Genomic DNA, 20287 nt, shown 5'->3' with positions numbered 1-20287 from the left:
ATGGCTGAACTCTCGTCGTTGTGGGCCTCGCTGAGTGGAAGCGGCGGCCAGGCATCTGTGCGCAGTAGGTTTCGGTCCGAGGGTGGTGCTGCACGCCGAGCAAAGGTATATCGTTGTCTCGACATCTACGTTGTGCTCCAGGAGTAGGTGTCGCTTCAGGGACATACACATTGAGGTCCAGGCTTCGGTCCTGTATGTTGCGGAGCAGTTTGTCTCTGTGCAGCACAAGTGGTCCGGGACTGGAAAGTGTATAGTGAGGTTGGTACCATCACGGGTTGGTTGCCTCCGCTCTCCAAGTTGGTCCTGCTGCTGTTCCGGTGTGGGCATGACTAGGGACGGTGACGACCTTCCAAGTCTTGGTGTCCTCATGGAGGGCATAGAAGCCAAGCCTTCCCCGCAGTGTATAAGGCTGCGGTTGTAGAGTTCTGCAGGGTCCGTCGCCCGTCATCGAGTACTCCGGAAGAGGCAGGGTGGCTGGACTTTGTTCAGACGAGCTTCCCGGCGAATCACGTGGATCCGTTGGCGAGGCCATGCTGTCGGGACAGCTGGACATCGTGTGGGCAGGCTGCATTGGGAACGGGCACTGGTCCAAACCCCATTCAGGGCCCTTCCTTTGCGGACACTCAACGCCCTGAAAAGGGCGGTAGGCAGCAAGCCGCCTACTTAGTGCCACCTGCGAGGTGGGGAGTGGCTGCTTCGGGCAAGAGGCAATAAACCAAACCCCCACAGGGGCCTTGTCCTTGGCTGGCGCGCTAATCGCACCGAAAAGGGCGGTACACAACAAGGTGTACTCGTCGCCACCACTCTCAGGCCTTTTGGCGATCGAAGTACTACACTTTGATCTTAGCAAAAGGCCGAGAAGCGATAAATATTACACTGGTTCGCACCCGTGACCGTCTCAGGAAGCGCAGCACTTCCGCACCGCCTACGCACTGCGATTCTGCATGTTCCAGCTTCGCCGTCATCGTCGATGTCCGTAATAACTCCATGTGTTGAAACTTCAGCTGTTTCAACGCCGTCTATGTCGTTTCGCAGTTCTTGTTCCCTCTCCGAACGATGCGAATTTTCTTTGCAATGTCTTGGAGTTCTTTAGTACGTTGCTTTGCTTTCTTTTCCCCAAGATCAGTGAAGAGGTTACGCAGATCATCCTTAATTTCTAACCAGCTCTGAAGGGATGTCATAGTTCCTCTTAGACGATTGTCCAAAAAATTGTTAACTACTGCGACTATATCTTGTTCACATAAAAGTCCATGTGCAAGCCTCCAAGGTCTAACTCCAATAGAATGTGTACCGAAAATGTTAAAGGAAGCCACCACGGCTCGATGGTCCGAAACATATAATCCAATAATCGAAGTTGCAAAAACTTCGCAGTCTCGAGCACCATTTGCGATGTCTGTTGTCGCGTATATTCTGTCCAGACGTGAGCCACGAGCGCCGCGTGACCACGTGCTTACGTTTGCGCTACCTTTAATTCTGCACCAAATATCATGCAGGTTAAAATGGCCCACAAGACGAGCCAATTCTCGACTATTCCATACTGGTCTGTTCTGACCCGGACCTGCTACATCCAACGCACTGTGCAAAACACAGTTAAAATCCCCAGCTAAAAATAAAGTCTTTATGATCTAACATATAAACATCTAAATCCTAAAAAAAAAAGCATTGGTATCTGATGAACGGGCGGGAGCATAGACATTCACTATTCGGAGCTTCTTTCCCTGACACTTGATGTCCAAGGCGACAACGCGGCCCTCGCTGCCAGGTACCGCAAAGGCGTGTGATTGAAGACATCTGGTTAAAATTACTGTCGCAACACCTGTGCACCGACTGGATGCAAGGCTGAAAAAACAGTTTACTCGAAAACGTCGTTTAAAATTTTCTACTTGCCGAACCGTTGCGAAATTTGTCTCTTGTAGTAATAAAACATCCAATCGGGCCGCTTGCGCGAAATGCATTACTTCCATTTGCTTATCTACGTTTCCAAACCCTTGAACATTCAAAGTTCCTATTCGAAGGTGCATGAATAGGGGAATAAAGTAATACATTGAGCACAAACACATACCTAATCGTTCAGCATGTCCTCAGGTTCGACCGTCACAGCACTACAGGAGTCGTCACCAACCCCTCCATCCGCAGCTACAGCTACCTTTTTCGTCGTATGAATCACTGCAGGATCTTGGTGGGAATCCGATGACGACGTGTACTGGCGTTTTTTATGCTGCACAGGAGGTTGGGTCTTCTTTACCATCGCTGACGCCAAGTTATCCGATGCAATAGGCACAGGTAATATTGGAAGGTGTCTTCGTTGTGTTGCAGCAAGCAGGAGCTCACCCTCAGAACTTGAAGAATCAGGCAGGCTCTTTCCACCGTGTTTGTTTGAGCTGACGGTTTCATCGGTAGTGAATGACTCCGAAGGCGACGTTTCATCCGAGTCAGATATGTCGTGTTCTCTTCGTTCTTCCACTCTTTTCTCTGGCTCTGATACTTCTAAAGCCGGGTGGGACGAAAACTGATCTGGGGTTGGCAAGTCTGCAGAACTCGCAACTTCTGCGCTGACGGAAACCACCTGATGGTCTTCAGACGGCAGCCTGGGAAAAGATTCATCAGTCACCTCCATGACGGTCTCTGGGTTCGGAGGTGGAGTACCGGTTTCGTCTCTCGAAGCAGCAGTCTTCGTGGTCGTCTGCCGAAGTACGTCGGACATGAGACGTTTCTTCCGAAAGCAATCAGCTGTAGCATGTTTTCCCCCGCATCGTCTGCAGAGGGACGTGCACTCAGAATTCTCATGTCCATATGTCGAGCAGCGAGAACAGAGGGGGACCGTGCATGCCGCACGCATGTGGCCTTCCCGTTTGCAGCGGCTACACACTCTCCTAATACCATAGTAATCACATGTGACCCTGTAGCCAAGCACCCGAAGGAAGTTGGGTACCGGATGTCTCACGTCCATCTCGATTTCCACAATGCGGTTTCCGTTGCATACTGTGGGGCGGTCTTTGGAAAAAACCCCATTCAATTTTCTTAACTTTACCATGCGGGCCAAGCGCTCTCATCAAGTACTCATCCGGCACAAAACTCGGCAAATACATACATGTCACCCTTGTAACTTGCGATCCTAACGGTTCCAGAGTGCAGGTACTCCAGCAATGACGATGACACCACTTGAAAGAAGCCTTTCCATGGCGTCTGAACAGGGAACTGTGATCTGGAACGAAGTTCCTACCACATGTTGTACGGAGAAAAGTCCGTCGAGAGTAACCACTTCGGACACTCCGTCGATGACGTCTACAAGCGAGGCCTCTTGCGGGGCACTAACATTGCAGACAAGAGCCTTCGTCGGTATAAACCGCGCTGTCATGTTGACCCCGGACACCTGCAACAGCACGGACCGGGGTATCTCTTAGCTGACTTTGAAAACTGCGACTGCTACACTGCCACACGTCAATCTTTCGCTCTGGTCACGGTCGCGGCACCTGCCTCCTCGGGTGTCACGTCGCCAAATTCAACATGATGTGGTGCGTGTAAGAAGCACTAGAATGACAGTCGGACTGCATGAAATGCGCATGTTAGTGGACGGAAGTCGTGTTTCTTTTTCCCTTGTATCCGCCAAAAGACCGAGAAGAGATATAGACTGCACGACTCCCCCTTTCTGTCGCAGTCTCACCTTCTACGTCCGCGCGTGGCACGTCGCCAGTTTGGGCATCGTGGTATATGGGTACGGAACACTAGGGTGTTAGTACTGATGGCATCACGGCCCGTGAGATAAAAATGATTGATTGGAAATTGCAAGAGAGAGAGAGAGAGAGAGAGAGAGACAGATAGATAGAATGAATGAATGTGTACCCTAGTGGCCAGACAGGACATTTCTCAGTGGTTGTCTCCAGTGTGTTCTGTGTCTATGTCTGCTGTAGTTTCCCTGCTTTGCTTGGTGTTGTTTCTACGCTTCCCTCTTTTGCCTGTCTCTGGTCATCATGGCTGATGCTTATGAACAGAGAACAGATAAGAACAGATTTTTATTCAATATTAGTTGCATTATTTACAGAATGTACACCGAGAATCTGGCATTAATACACAATATGCAATGAGTGTTCATGGTTGGGGCGGATCTTCGTCTTTTCACCGACTAGTCGCTCCTGTTTGATTCGTAGTCCTGTTTCCACTGATGTGCGCCGCAAATATGTCAAGAGAAGCTGCGATAACGCTGCTTACACAGAGTTGCTTCAGTTTTTTACCGTACGAGTTAGAGCAGAGTCTCCGCAGCAGCCGGTCATTGGAAGGATCCCATGATCCAAGGGCTCCAACAACAACAGCCTCGACTGACACACGCTGGAATCGGCGCTGCAATATCTCTTTAACGGGCTGGCACTTCTGTTCCTTTTCTTCGCGGGCTCGTTGTAGTGCTGCCGCACGGTTTTCGAAAGGACAGCACACGTCAATTATGATGGCTTCCTCTCCTTTCTGTAGCACGAGATCTGGTCGAAGGCTGGTGTTTCCCACAGGTTGGTTTTCGGTCATGATGGAGAACCTGCCGGACGCCGCCTTCTTAATGCGCTCTACCACTTCGTTGTGCCTTCCTGTCATTGCGGAGCCCTGCCTCATACAATGGCAGATAACATGGGGCAGAGTTTCGCTACTGAAGCCACATCGTCTGCACCTTGTGTCGCGGCTTGTCTGCCACGGTCTTGCACCATTAAGTGGTAGGAGATTTAAGCGAGCCTTGTGGATAAATCTCCAATCAGCAAACCTAGTAAATGAGCCGCTGCGGATGCAGTGGGAGCTTGAGGGGTCCGCGGCGACGCATTCCATTACTTTGCCCTGGTTTGGAAGGCTCTGAAGCCTTTGGGCTCGAAGCTTGCTGAGGTGGTGGCGAAGTGAGGCGATGTGTCGTCGGCGCTGCGTGGGAGATAGGGAGACTTCTCCACATGTGATGTACGGTCCTTCGTCGTGGAGATCCCATGTTACTTGCATTCGCCTGGATGCCTTCCTCGCCTCTGTCCACACACTGCGTAACTGTGTTGGTGGCGTCCTGAACTCTCCCTCTCCTTCTCCAGATAGGTAGTACGCGACGTCTTGCTGCGTTGCTGAGCGTCCCAGTCTTCCCTCAACAGTGCGCCGGGCTGCCACTGTCGCCATCTCACGGATTTCTTCATCCTTTGACGTGAGCAGCTTGAATGCACTGTCGATTCGGCACAGGTCACTGAGCTCAGCTGCTACTGGTATGTCGCAGGCACCTGCGTCCTGGCTGCCATAAATGTAGTCGTTGGTGGCTCCTTTTGGCAGGTACAGCGTCTTCTTAATGAGTGGGCGGAGGGCGTTGTCGAGGTTTTGCCATTCCGTCTTCCCCACTACGCCCATCCTCATCTCGAAGTTGAGAGCCGGGTAGATGAACGTCTTCAAAGCATCCAGTCGCTGCCACGGAGCAAGCATGGAGCTGAGGATCTTCTTGGCTGTGTCGATTGTGTTCCGGGTGGAGGTACTATTGCGTAGGATGTTGAATCCAACCGGCTTCCCCAGGAAGAGGTGGCTTTCGAAATCGTCCAGAGTTGGTATAGCTTCACCAAGTGCAGAGAATAGCGTGTTTCTCAGGCCTACAGGTTGAGTACCGGATAGGTGCATAGTTCGACATTTCCTGGGGTTGAGGTGCAGGCCTAGCTTGGCAGACATCGTTGCTATTTCATCGATGGTGGCCTGCAGCGTCGTTGGGTCTTCGGAAAGCGGGGTGATGTCGTCGGCGTACGCAAGAATGCGGTGCTCCTGGTGGTTTCCTTGGATTTTCCTTATGATGGAGTCCACTACCAGATTAAACAGCAGGCCGCTGAGCGGGCACCCCTGGCGAATTCCGGACTGTATAGGTATTGCGTTGGTTCCTCCATCGTCGGTTATGATGGTTGTCGAGTTGTCTGTGTAGAGGTCTTGTATGATATCAGTGAATGCTGGACCGCATCCAGCTCCGTGGACTGCGTCGACTAGGGCGTTGTGCGGGACCGCGCCGAATGCGTTAGAGTAGTCCAACATTGCTGCACAGAGTTGTTTTCCTCCTGCTCGTGCTTGGTTGATCCGTTCCTCCATGACGAAGTTATGCTCGAAAACACCGTCGTGAGGGAGGAATCCTTTCTGGCACTTGGATATTACTTCTTCGTCTTGGATCCACACTTGTAATCGAGACGCCCAGCAGCCTGCGTATAGTTTTGCGATAGTCCTCCCAAGCGATATGGGTCGCCAGTTCGTGGGTTCGTTTAGGTCACCTTTCTTGTATATGAGTACGGTGCGGGACGCTCGCCATGGGGTTGGGGTACGTCTGTATTGCAGACAGAAGTTGAACACTATGGTCAGAAAAGCACCTCCAGGATCTACTGATTTCCAGTGGGCGTAGGTTATCCTGTCATCACCTGGCGCCGTATTTTCGCATTTCCGGAGCCTTGATAGGACTTCCCCACACGAAAAGGGTTGCGAGTTGACTTGTCCGTCCGCCGGCCTTCTAGACCGGAGGATCGTCGTATCGGCGGTGGTGTGCGACCATACCTCGCGGAAATGGTTCTCAACCTCTTGTGTCTGGATGGTGCACTTTTCAGTTGTGCCTTGCGTTATAAGGCGGATTGCTTGACGTCTGTTCTTCCTGTATAGGCGTTGGATGGCTCTCGGGTTGTCGGGGTTAGTTGGACGACGGCCTTGAGACTGCTCAGATTGTTGCGGGAGTTTGACTTCTACTGCAATGGCTTGCGTAGCTTCCTGTAGCAGTTTCTCGAAAGCTGACCAGTTTGCGTCCGACTTGGGGACATCAAGGAGTTGTCTGAGTTCTTCCACAACCGTATGAAGCACTCCAGGGTTATCCTCAGGGATGTCGGCGTGGGTCGTTCCGGTTACAGCTTCGTCTGTCCGTCTTGCTTCTTCGTTGCTGTCTTCAGGATTACATACAGCTTCTGTGACACGAGCTTCCGCGTTGTCGTCCGCGGTGCTGCGGGGCGTGAGCACGTCATCCGCGACGTCGACATCTTGGCTTATGGTGATGCTCGCTGTGGACAGGGACGAACTGTCGACAACCTGGGATGTGCTGTTGATGCACGGGGTGTCTGCCCTGGTCTGTGCTGCAGCGGATTCATTTTGCTGGGCAGGTAGTCTTGATTCCGCAGTCAAGCGTTCGCGTGCCTCTTGCCTTCGGTGTTTGGCTTCGTGGTTCTGCCGGCCTTTCCGTGATGGGAAGCTTTCTGAACACCGGCTGCACTTGAAGGCAAACGTTGTCGCGCGGGAACTTGCAGTGCTTGCGACGGGACAGTTGTGAAGCGTGATCTGCTGAAGGGGCCGTTTTCCAAGCGTGGTACAGCATTCAGAGCATACGTGGTGGAAGGAGGTGATGCGTATTTCGTGCTCCTGCTCAAGGTGCCGTTTCAATGATGCCTTCTGTGATGTCCATGCTCCTGTCTTAAAGGAACGGGAACATCCAAGCTCTGTGCACTGAAAGTGATCCGGAAGTGGAAAGTACACGGTCATGTCGTTTCCATCCCTTTCTGGCTGTCGCGGCTCTTCCAGATGAGACGTCTGGGTCCCGAGAGCCATTGCCCTCACAGAGGGCATAAACGATGACTCCCCCCCGTAGTGTAGAGGGCTACGGGGCTGCGGTGTCTGTAGAGGTCCTCATGGGTCTGTCTCTCGGTCAGGAAGGTCTGCGTCTGGGTTTGGAGGTCCGAGGTTGTGGGGGTCCGGCGATGAAGGTGGATGCTCTGGCTGGATGGGCAGGTCCTCGTTGTCCCGGGCGTCAGGGGGGGCAGGAGTCCAGGGCGTGAAGTCGCTGGCTTCACGGCGGGCTGCCGAAGGGAAGCGCCTCTCCCCAAGGATAGGCGGAGGGGGCATGGTCACGGGGTGACCAACCCCGGGTCAGGCTGCCTCGGGAGGGGGCAATGATCCAAGCCCAGAAAGGGCCCTCCCTTTGCGTACACTCAACGCCCTGAAAAGGGCGGTAGGCAGCAAGCCGCCTACTTAGTGCCACTGCGAGGTGAGGAGTGACTGCTTCGGGCAAGGGGCAATAAACCAAACCCCCACAGGGGCCTTGTCCTTGGCTGGCGCGCTAATCGCCCTGAAAAGGGCGGTACACGACAAGGTGTACTCGTCGCCACCACTCTCAGACCTTTTGGCGATCGAAGTACTTTAGAAAAAATATCCCGGAAACAACACAGCAAGCGATGTTGCCCCGACGACCGTTTTACGGGCCGCGCATTCCAAGACACGGCCCACCCGGGGGCGGACCGCGTTATCAAGGGTCCCTTCTCGAAATATGAAGGACCGGCTCCCTTTCGCCTCCCTCCACCGCTAAAGATCGAAAGATCAATACGCGGATTTGAAGGGGGACCAGAGCATATGTCTACACTTTGATCTTATCCAAAAGGCCGAGAAGCCATAACTGCTACACGTCAATCTTTCGCTCCGGTCACGGTCGCGGCACCTGCCTCCTCGGGTGTCACGTCGCCAAATTCAACATGATGTGGTGCGTGTAAGAAGCACTAGAATGACAGTCGGACTGCATGAAATGCGCATGTTAGTGGACGGAACTCGTGTTTCTTTTTCCCTTGTATCCGCCAAAAGACCGAGAAGAGATATAGACTGCACGTCTCCCCCTTTCGCTTCTGTCGCAGTCTCGCTTTCTACGTCCGCGCGTGGCACGTCGCCAGTTTGGGCATCGTGGTATATGGGTACGGAACACTAGGGTGTTAGTACTAATGCATCACGGCCCGTGAGATAAAAATGATTGATTGGAAATTGTAAGAGAGAGAGAGAGAGAGATTGAATGAATGAATGTGTACCCTAGTGGCCAGACAGGACATTTCCCAGTGGTTGTCTCCAGTGTGTTCTGTGTCTATGTCTGCTGTAGTTTCCCTGCTTTGCTTGGTGTTGTTTCTACGCTTCCCTTTTTTGCCTGTCTCTGGTCATCATGGCTGATGCTTATTGGTGCTGTTTCCGAATTTTTTTTTTGTTTTTTGATTTGAGACGGGTGGGCTACACCTGGAGGTAGTGCAATACCAGGGCAACCCTTGACAGTGCCGAGGCGAGCTTCAGACGCACTGTCTCGGGCCAAAAATAAGATTAATATCGTGAGTCCAAATAGGGCTCGTATCAGATATTAAGCTGATAAGAACAGATATATTGGGAAAAAATATGCCAGTAATTGGCACCATACATACATTCAATCAATACATGCAGTAATACAACACCACTGTTATACAATACAATTGGCCCCGTACATACAATACACCATACATACAACATAATTACATAATTACATCACACTCCCATTTCCTCCTCACCCAGTTGCACTCCTGTATTTACAGACACTAATGCCCTTTGTCTATGCTGATACGATGCTTAACTAACCATACAAACAAGTTGCAAACAAACAAACAGATAAGTCATGCATTGGTGCCCCCAACAGTTGAGCTTTCTTTAAAAGTTGACCTTAATTTTCCCTTGTACCCTTAAAAACAGAGGCCAGTGGTTCTTCCAACGCCTCTTGAAGTGGTGCACTTCCAAAGCATCCAGCTCCGCCTGCAACTTTTTCTGGAGATTCAACCTGATGTAGAAGACCGACCTACGGAGTGACTCGAGGGTTCCCCCATACACTCGCCTGTTTCTTGATGCCCAGATCTCAAATTTGACCTCTCCCATTAGAAGCACAAATGCCGGTACTTTGCCAGGCACAACTGGAAGTGGATCGGAAAACAAAACGGTGTCGTATTCTATTCTGGGTACCCGAAACAGTGCCGCTACCTTGCGCCACAAGGCTGCCGCCAACACACACTCATAGAACAGATGTCTGTGATTCTCTAACCCCCCACAAACGCTGCATTCTCTAGATGACACAAAATTGTATCTGTACATTCGAGTGTTGACAGGTAACACATTATGGGACAACTCCCACGCAACGTCTGCCCTATCCCCATCGAGGACACTCGACACCACATGTCTCCGATGTTCTCGTTCACACACCAGAATATCCTGAATCAAACACCTTTTGAAGAGTACCTGGTACAACTCTCTTGTACGCATATATAACAAACTTCCTTCTGGTACACATTCCTGTATCATGCGAGCATATCTAGCGACATCAGAGTAAAACTTTGTTGGCATTTCAGCCCTGCGCAGAGTGTGATCGAGATTCCCAACAAAAATACGCCCAAGTGTGCCCAAACAGTAAAGCATTAAAGGCCTGGCTATATGTTCCTCATCCTCCAGAATTTTTCCAATCTGTGCAATGGCTAAAGCCCTGCACTTAAGACCAATATTGGATATGTTAAACCCCCCATACTCTGGAGGCCCCTGAACTACCGCTCTCTTTACCCGTTCAGGCTTGCCCTCCCAAAACAAGGACATCACTGTTCTTGTTAAAACCTTTTCAGTTTTCTTTGCCTGCGGAAAACACGTTCCCAAGTACCAGATTTGAGACAACATACGTCTCGAGATCAGCTGTTGCTTTTCAGAATAACTCAATTGTACCCCTTTATATTCCTCCCGAATTTGCTCCAGCACCTGCCCGATCTTTTTCCAGGATTCTCCTGATGGCCCGTCAACTGTGAAGTGTACGCCGAGCACTTTTGCTCTCGACACAACAGGGATCCCCTCAACCTCCGCCACCGCAAGTCTGCCCCCTACAGGCAGAATACAGGACTTGGCTCTATTAAGCCTTGCCCCAGAAGCCCTGTTGTACACGTCCATCACCTGGAGTGCCTCTTTAACTGCACGCTCTTTCGTCGTGCATAGCGTCACGTCGTCTGCATACGCAAAAAGCGTAGGTTTCATGCCAATCCCTGGGAGAGGCATCCGAGCTATACTCGGATTTGACGCCAACAAACGTAGCAAGGGCTCTATTGCCAGCACGTAAAGTAGCGGAGAAAGAGGGCATCCCTGCCGCACTCCGGACAGCATCTCAAACGGACGGGACAGTCTGCCATTTACTTCAATGACGCTCTTGGCCCCACTGTACAACAGGGCCACGTAGCTCACAAACAAATCAGGAAACTGAAACGCTTTCAAAAGCTTGAACAGGTACCGGTGACTAACCAAATCAAAAGCCTTCTCTTGATCAAAGGCGACCAGTAACATCGCCATCTCTTTAAGCTTAGCAACAGCACACAAGTCCCTCAGAGCACTGAGGTGAGCTTGGATCCCCCTCTCTGCAACTGAACAAGCCTGAACAGGCGAAACCAGAACGGGCATTACCTTTGCCAATCTCAACTGTAGCACTTTTGCTACTAATTTATAGTCCGTATTCATTAAAGTAATTGGTCGCAAGGCCTTCAAGTCTGTACTCTTTGTCTCATCTTTACACAACAACTTTAAAACCCAAAACGCATTGATGGAGGAAGCATCCCATCTCGTAAACTGAGCTTAACCACCTCAGCCAGGGGTTTTGCAAGAAAAGAACAAAAACATCGATAAAATTCAACTGGCAGACCATCGGCCCCCGGGCTTTTCCCTGGCTGCAAGCAGGAGAGAGCTTCTTTCAATTCCGCGATGGTTACGTTCTTATCTAAAAGTTTGTTACCTTTATCTAACTTCGGAATCCCGACCGCTAAACTGCCCCACGCTTCCTCATCCACATCTCTGTGGGCGAAAAGATCCTCATAAAAGCGAACACAGATGTCTTCTATTTCGTTTTGGGATACCTTTTCAACCCCATCCACATCCGTTAACGCTCCGACTCCTTGCTGCTTTGCGCGCAAGCGCGCCATGTTCAATTGGCGAGGGGTTATAACAGTCCGACCATTTATGTCTTTGTCTGACGGTCCCCAAGTTGCTCCAACTAGCAAAGCACTTAAGTCTGCCTGCAATTCTTTATAAGCCTTCTGTTGTGCCACCGAAACTAGCCCCGTGCCTCGCAGATACCTTAAACCCCACCTGATAGAGTAGATGGCGTGCCGTCACTCAGCCGCTCTTTTGCGACCCCATTTTGGGAATATTTCTTTCACTTCCTCTTTCATACCTTTCCACCAACTAAAAGAAATGGAAGTTTCTTCACCTTTACTGGTTAAGTACTGACGCACTTCCTCCACGACTTCTTTGTCATTTAGTAAGTTTACATTAAGACGCCACCTACTCGGTAGTCTGCCAAACCCAGTTTCGTTTTTAAATGTGGCTGCAACCATGCAATGATCTGACACAAACACATCTCTAGTTCCCACTTGAAAAACCTCACAGTCCTGCACTCCATCACACAAAGCGTTCGACACGTAAAAACGATCAAGTCTTACACTTCGCCCTTGAGCATGAAATGTAAATCCATTACCATTCCCGTGAACCATGTTCCAAACATCAGATAAGTCACAAGCACTAACAAAACGCCTAAGTTCTTTCCCTTTCCATGCCTGAGATTGGAGGCTACCTCCAAGTTCATCAAATTGTTCATTTAAAACGCAATTGAAGTCTCCAGCAATTAAAACATTACTTGCCCCTAAAACAAACACGTCCAAGCTGCGGAAAAATTCATTTCTTGGCCCGTTATCAACTGGTGCGTACACACACACTATTCTACACACGTTCCCTCCAACTTCAATATCAGCAGTAACTACTCTACCCTCATCATCCCTGGAATATTTCTTATTCGCTCCACAGAAAGCCTGCGACAAACAAATGGTAACACCGCGTGCTCTGTGCGAGCCAAAGCTGTGCACCGCTACCCAACGCGTGAATCTTTCGAACTTTCGAACATCCACCATATTTGTAAAATGAGTCTCCTGCAAACAAACAATGTCTGGGCTCAACTTTTGTGCCAACCCTTTCAAGCAAAGCTGTTTTCGTTCAGATCTCAAGCCCTTACAGTTTAGAGTAGCGACAGTGAATGCGAACAAAAGAAAGACACCAAGTACTGTCCGTGCGTTAATTCCAAAATATCCTATATCCATTAATTAAGTCCTTTTAGCTTTTTCTTCACAATACCTCTGCCTCGTTGAGGGAGGTCGCTGAGCTGACCCCGTAGATGATGCTCCGGTTGGGGTTCTGAGGTCGACGGCAGGTCTCCCTCACCACTCTTGGCTGACGGAGGTCCTCTTTTTATCCCACCGGGAGCTGATGTAAAATCCATTTCACTGTCTGGTTCTTCGACAAGTTCCGAAACACCTTGTATTTGCTGTTCTGCGTCAGGAGCATCTTGTGGTTGCCTGTCCACGTTGTTGCTTGAGGCCTTTTCTTCTTCCTTTTCTTCTTCCTCTTATTCTGCGTGGACGACCGTCTCCGTCACCGATCCCTCTTCGGATCCCTGCAGGGGGGGTTCCTCCGTTCCCTGAGTCGCAGATGCTGGCGCTGACGCGATATCAGGATCCTTCCCTGAATCCTCCTCAAGCTCGTCGAGTTGGACATCCCCGGTACATGCGTTGTCCACTGTTGGCGTCGCCACGCTGGCGTACGTGAAGACCGTACACGAGGTGGTGTCGTGGTCCTCCCCGCACTTCTTACAGGGCACGGAGCAGCTTTTGGCAAGGTGGCCAAAGTCTCCGCATCTCTTGCACTGTGGAGTCTTGCAATGCAATGAAAAATGACCCTCCATGCCACACCGCCTGCATGCCTTTTTCATCCCGGCATAAATACACATCACCTTGAATCCATCCGACGTAGTTTGGGATGTCGGTCTTCATTTCGATGACGACTCTCCTGCTACCTTTCTCGACCGTAGGAACTTCTCGAAAGTACTCCCTCTTCACCGATATAACCTTTCCGTACTTCTTCATCACCTCGGCAAGGTGCTTGTTCGGCACTTCCACAGGGAGGAAATGCACGGTAACTAGCGTCGTAATACTGGCAAGAGGCACAAGTGGGTATTCTCTGCCAGCTACCTCCAGCACCCCAGACTTGAACAGCACTTCCGCAGCGCTCTTCGTAGTCGTTGTAACGGTAAACCGTCCTTGGCCGAAGGGGTTCACCCCCCTGGCCTCTTTACCTACTGCCTTGAGCAGCCCCTGTAGAACCTGTGACATTTTCACGTCTCTCTCTACTTTCAAGTCGAAGCTGAAGTCCCTGTTGATGGGACGCCGAGCGGCCATCTTCAGGTCCTTGTCGTTTCCAGACTCGTAGACTGTCCTCCGGTATCCTGGTGCGTGCTGCGATCGAACGATACTACACTTTGATCTTAGCCAAAAGGCCGAGAAGCGATAACTGTTACACGTCCATCTTTCGCGCTGGTCACGGTCGCGGCACCTGCCTCCTCGGGTGTCACGTCGCCAAATTCAACATGATGTGGTGCGTGTAAGAAGCACTAGAATGATAGTCGGACTGCATGAAATGCGCATGTTCGTGGACGGAACTCGTGTTTCTTTTTCCCTTGTATCCGCCAAAAGACCGAGAAGAGATATACACTGCACGTCTCCCCCTTTCGCTTCTGTCGCAGTCTCGCCTTCTACGTCCGCGCTTGGCACGTCGCCAGTTTGGGCATCGTGGTATATGGGTACGGAATACTAGGGTGTTAGTACTAATGCATCACGGCCCGTGAGATAAAAATGATTGATTGGAAATTGCAAGAGAGAGAGAGAGAGAGAGATAGAGATAGATAGATAGATAGATTGAATTAAATGAATGCATGAATGTGTACCCTAGTGGCCAGAGAGGACATTTCCCAGTGGTTGTCTCCAGTGTGTTCTGTGTCTATGTCTGCTGTAGTTTCCCTGCTTTGCTTGGTGTTGTTTCTACGCTTCCCTCTTTTACCTGTCTCTGGTCATCATGGCTGATGCTTATTGGTGCTGTTTCCGAATTTTTCTTTTTTGTTTTTTGATTTGAGACGGGTGGGCTACACCTGGAGGTAGAGCAATACCAGGGCAACTCTTGACAGTGCCGAGGCGAGCTTCAGACACACTGTCTCGGGCCAAAAATAAGATTAATATCGTGAGTCCAAATAGGGCTCGTATCAGATATTAAGCTGATAAGAACAGATACTGTTCACATACAGTCACATATTTACAATATCAAGTACCACAGGTGCAACAACATGGGTTTAAAGCGTCTAGAGCATCCTACATCACAACATCTAGTACGCTAATATTCCACACACAAAAGTCATCTTATCATCAAAGTCATCATGGCAGGGAAGGAACCGACCTGACCGCCTTGCAGTTGCATGACTCATGCAGCTGGAACACCAGCTTGTTATCTCTCACCTGTACAAGTGGGGGGCACTCCCACTGTTGCACAAAACTGTTCCGTTCTACAGCCCAAAAAAGGCGATTTATGTGTTCTTTGAAGGATTGCATGGCAGTGTTCACTATGAACCTACCCTGCTAGAAATGGTCCCATTGAAGATTTTCCAAAAAACTCATTGATTTCAATTGGACGTCTTTCAGACAAACACCATTAAAAAATCAACTGAAATTCCAATTCCCAATAGATGATTCGGAACAAATATTATATTGGACACAACTGGTGTTTTAATTGGTTTCAATGAAAATCCTCTGTAGAAGTCAATGGGGCCCAATTCGAGACACATTGAATAGCACCCATACAAATTCATTCGAGGTCAGTCTTGCGTCGCATTGGGCCAACGTGCTGCACTGTGGAATTTCCCACTGAAGTCACCCCGATATTCTCCCTGCCAATGCACTTTTTTAATGAGTAGTAACATTCAAAACGGTTGCTCCTAATGAAAGTTACGTTGAAGAATGAAAGAAGTTGTGGCTGCAAAAAGAAATACACTCGGTGTGGTTTCTTCGTGAAAATTTATTGTTCACATAACAATACAGTAGGTGTGAAACTATGACAAATAGCAAGACACAAAAACGAAAAGTTATTTCAAATGACTTGCACATGTGTGAGTCTTCATGGAACTGAGAAACCACACGAAACAATAAATAGCACGAACAAATACTGAATTCAGCACTTACGCGTCTTTGGAGGCGTACCTACGTTCATCACCAACACACACTACCGTAATCCATGGAGGCTCGTTCTCGCAACGTCCAAACAACGAACAGCGCACAACGCAGGGGGGAAATTTTCTTCAATCACTGAGTTTTTCGACGACCATGTTCTTCACTGTCTTGTACACCTGCCGCCTCACGATTTACGGTCTAGCCTGCCGTTCTTGAGCGAAAATTAACGCATATCCAACTTAGGCGAGACTGCGTTCCCACGACGTCGTGATAGTCACATCGTGACAAAGACTCCCTTGCCTGCCGCCTTGTACAGGCTCAACCTGCACGAAATAGCATTTCAGATACACTTCATATAATATTTCAAATACAATTTCAAATGACGTCGCTATAATGTCAGGAGGCAAAAAAGCATATTACGTACCGTTTCACACAGCGCGGTTGGTAACAGTCACTAAAACACTCCACTTCATCTTGCTATCTTTCTGTCAGCGCTCATAATACCTGCAGGGGTAAAGGCATACAAAGAGCAGGAACGCCTTACACTCAACTACGTACCTTAAAACGGCAAAAATCATAAAGATAAAGGGCGAATTGATGCAGATGCGCGACCGCCATCCTCATACTTCGACGATTCATAAGAGACTGACTATTCCGCTGGCGACTGGCGGACGCTTCCACTTCTGTGCAGTGCAATATTGCATGAATTGTAACACAATAGCTTCAAGTGGGAGGCGCAACAGTAGGTTATACCACGGCTCCTGTACCTTTGAGGAAATATTCGAAAACATTTGAAATCACGCGAACTATTTTGGAGCGCGGATGGGGAAACGTGCTACGGCGCCGAAAAGGTAGCATCTCATTCCTTCAGTTGGGAATGATCGTGTCTCATTCGTTCACATTGGGCCAATTCATTCAATTGGCTTCGCATTCCTTGTATTGGTGGAGTATCTCATTAAATCAATTGGAAGTCAGCGTTTCTCGTTGATACTCATTAGACCAATTCCTTGAATTGGTTCTTTATTCCCTGTGCGCAGCCTTCGCCACACAACATGGTGGAACACGTTGTCGCGAAGGCCGCTTCCCTGCAAAACTCCCAATTCCCTCAATGAGAAATACTCCTCCTATGCACATTGAATAAATTGGTCGTCTGATTTCACATTGAATCTCATTGGAACTGCGGGAGAATTCATTGAGATCATGCCCTTTATTTCCAGCAGGGTAGTAGATGCCCACTGGCGATTCTGTGTAACGTCACGGCAGCGCACTTTCCACAACACCTGTTCAGTCAGGGCGGTTATGAGTATCCGTAGTCTTTTATGTGGCGTCGTCCAGTCTCTACACGACAACCCCGCTGGAAGTCGAAGTTTACTCCTGTTAGACATTTCCGACCACGTTCTCCGAGCTATCCGGCATTCCCGGAAAACATGTTGGACGGTTTCCGTTTCTCCACAGTGTACGCACTCGTCCACACGAGCAATTGCAAAATGCTTGAGCCTGTCTCGCGTAGGTAAAACTTCCCACGCTGCCTTCCATCTCAAGTCTTGAGTTTTTCCCGGCAGCCACGATGGTGCAACTCCCGTCCAGTTGTGAGCCTGTCGGTCGTCACTTGCCTCCAATGTAAGCAATGCCGTACTCAGTTGCGCAACCGTCATCTCTTGTAGGTCAACATCTGTGTCCATAGCCTTCAATCTTTTGAAATGCTGCACCAGCTTCGCATGGTGTTGGTTGGGTGCTTCGGCCTTACAACACATTTTCCAGGCCTGGTCATCCAGGAGAAACCTCCCCTGGGGCCCCATCCAGTATCTTGCAAGCGCTCCAGGCGGATCATTAGATACAGCCGTTTGAAGCAAGGTCTTCAAAACCAAAGTGCGGGCGTATACGTCGAGGTGGGGAAAACCTTTTCCTCCTTCACTGGGAGCACAGTGTAGTAGACGGCGCGCCACTAGTTCGGTCGAATTGTCCCAAAAGAAACCAAACACAAGCGAATGAACTCTTCTTACTATCCGTTCAGGAGGAAGATATATCCGAGATAAGTACCAACATCTCGCCAGGAAAACGGTTTTGGCAAGGTAGGCTTTTTCGTTCAAGGAGAAAGAGAACTCACAAGCTTCTCTGACGCATTCTTGAATTTCGTTCGCCTTTTCCAGCCAGTTCTTCATTTTTGGGCCATTCACATCAAAGGTAATTCCTAACAGTTTTACCGTGTCACATGTGGGTATTGGGACGTCACCCGCAGCAAAACTGCCTAAAGGAAGCAGCTTGCACTTTCCAAAGTTCAATTCAGATCCAGAGAAGGCACTGTAATCTTGAAACAGGCGGAGTGCTGCCAGCACAGAGTCAGCGTCTAACACGAAAATCGTCAAATCATCAGCGTACGCCGCAATTTTCCATGTCACTTGACCCGGAACTGGTTGTCCCCGCACAGACACACATCTGTCGACCATTCTTATGTACGGGTCTATGGCGATGACAAAGAGGAGGGGCGACAAGGGACAACCCTGTCGCACTCCTCTTTTTCTGGCGACTGTTTCGCCTACTTTGGTCCAGAAGAGGAGCGTGGCGTGTTGTCTCCTGTAGGCTGTCTTGATACAGCCCGTGAAAGTCTTAGGAAAGTCGTATTTCTCGAGCAGTTCAAAGAGATAATCGTGCGTGACACTGTCAAACGCCTGTTTTTGGTCCAAGGAGACCACTGCTCCTTTTGCAGTCCGAGCTTTGCTGTATGCGAGCAAGTCGCGTATTCCTGACAAGGTGACATCTACACTTCTTTCTTGCACACCACACACTTGGGATGCATGTATTATTGTTGGGAGAACAGTACGCAACCTGTTCGTTAGTAATGCCATCATGATCTTGTAGTCGCTGTTTAGCAGGGATATTGGTCTCCAGGACGATGGGTCTGTTACAGACGAGTGACTTTTTGGAATGTGTATGACGTAGCTCTCCGTAAAATGTTCGTTCCAGTCACGGTGCTTTGCAATGTTGCGATAAAACTCAAGCAGGAAAGTTCGCAGCTTTGGCCAGAACACCTTATAGAAAGAGCCTGGCAGACCATCCGGCCCCGGTGCTGACCCAGAACGCAAATTTTTGACGACAATGTCCAGTTCATCTGCCGTAATGGGGCTCTCAAGCATTTCCTTGTCCTCCTGTGAAAGCTTCGGCAGCAAAGCCTCCACATCATCGGGGATTACAGCAGCAGACACTGATGCGAAGTGTTCAGTAGAATACAGATAGAAGTTTTGTTGATTTTCTTCGGATATATCTTCGAGGTCGCTAGCTTCGTTTTGACTGGTTCGCACCCGTGACCGTCTCAGGAAGCGCAGCACTTCCGCACCGCCTACGCACTGCGATTCTGCATGTTCCAGCTTCGCCGTCATCGTCGATGTCCGTAATAACTCCATGTGTTGAAACTTCAGCTGTTTCAACGCCGTCTATGTCGTTTCGCAGTTCTTGTTCCCTCTCCGAACCATGCGAATTTTCTTTGCAATGTCTTGGAGATCTTTAGTACGTTGCTTTGCTTTCTTTTTCCCAAGATCAGTGAAGAGGTTACGCAGATCATCCTTAATTTCTAACCAGCTCTGAAGGGATGTCATAGTTCCTCTTAGACGATTGTCCAAAAAAATTGTTAACTACTGCGACTATATCTTGTTCACATAAAAGTCCATGTGAAAGCCTCCAAGGTCTAACTCCAATAGAGTGTGCACAGAAAATGTTAAAGGAAGCCACCACGGCTCGATGGTCCGAAACATATAATCCAGTAATCAAAGTTGCAAAAACTTCGCAGTCTCGAGCAGCGTTTGCGATGTCTGTTGTCGCGTACATTCTGTCCAGACGTGAGCCACGAGCGCCGCATGACCACGTGCTTACGTTTGCGCTACCTTTAATTCTGCGCCAAATATCATGCAAGTTAAAATGGCCCACAAGACGAGCCAATTCTCGACTATTCCATACTGGTCGGTTCTGACCCGGACCTGCTACATCCAACGCACTGTCCAAAACACAGTTAAAGTCCCCAGCCAAAATAAAGTCCTTATGATCTAACATATAAACATCTAAATCCTCAAAAAAGGCATTGGATGAACGGGCGGGAGCATAAACATTCACTATTCGGAGCTTCTTTCCCTGACACTTGATGTCCAAGGCGACAACGCGGCCCTCGCTGTCAGGTACCGCAAAGGCGTGTGATTGAAGACCTCTGGTTAAAATTACTGTCGCAACACCTGTGCACCGACTGGATGCAAGGCTGAAAAAACAGTTCACTCGAAAACGTCGTTTAAAATTTTCTACTTGCCGAACCGTTGCAAAATTTGTCTCTTGTAGTAATAAAACATCCAATCGAGCCGCTTGCGCGAAATGCATTACTTCCATTTGCTTATCTACGTTTCCAAACCCTTGAACATTCAAAGTTCCTATTCGAAGGTGCATGAATAGGGGAATAAAGAAATACCCCC

The 20287-nt window shown here is 49.4% G+C and overlaps 2 pseudogenes; both read right to left on the bottom strand.

Moving 5' to 3' along the window:
• Nucleotides 1-8978: 8978 nt before the first annotated feature.
• On the bottom strand, nucleotides 8979-9158 carry LOC135372959 (U2 spliceosomal RNA; annotated as a pseudogene).
• A 5593-nt stretch (nucleotides 9159-14751) lies between these two features.
• LOC135372891 (U2 spliceosomal RNA) lies at nucleotides 14752-14928 on the bottom strand (annotated as a pseudogene).
• Between the last annotated feature and the right edge of the window lie 5359 nt (nucleotides 14929-20287).

Source organism: Ornithodoros turicata, unplaced genomic scaffold (genome assembly GCF_037126465.1).
Source record: "Ornithodoros turicata isolate Travis unplaced genomic scaffold, ASM3712646v1 Chromosome17, whole genome shotgun sequence".
NCBI lineage: Eukaryota > Metazoa > Arthropoda > Arachnida > Ixodida > Argasidae > Ornithodoros > Ornithodoros turicata.
The sequence above is the reverse complement of the archived record's forward strand: the minus strand, read 5'-3'. Positions and strand labels throughout refer to the sequence as shown.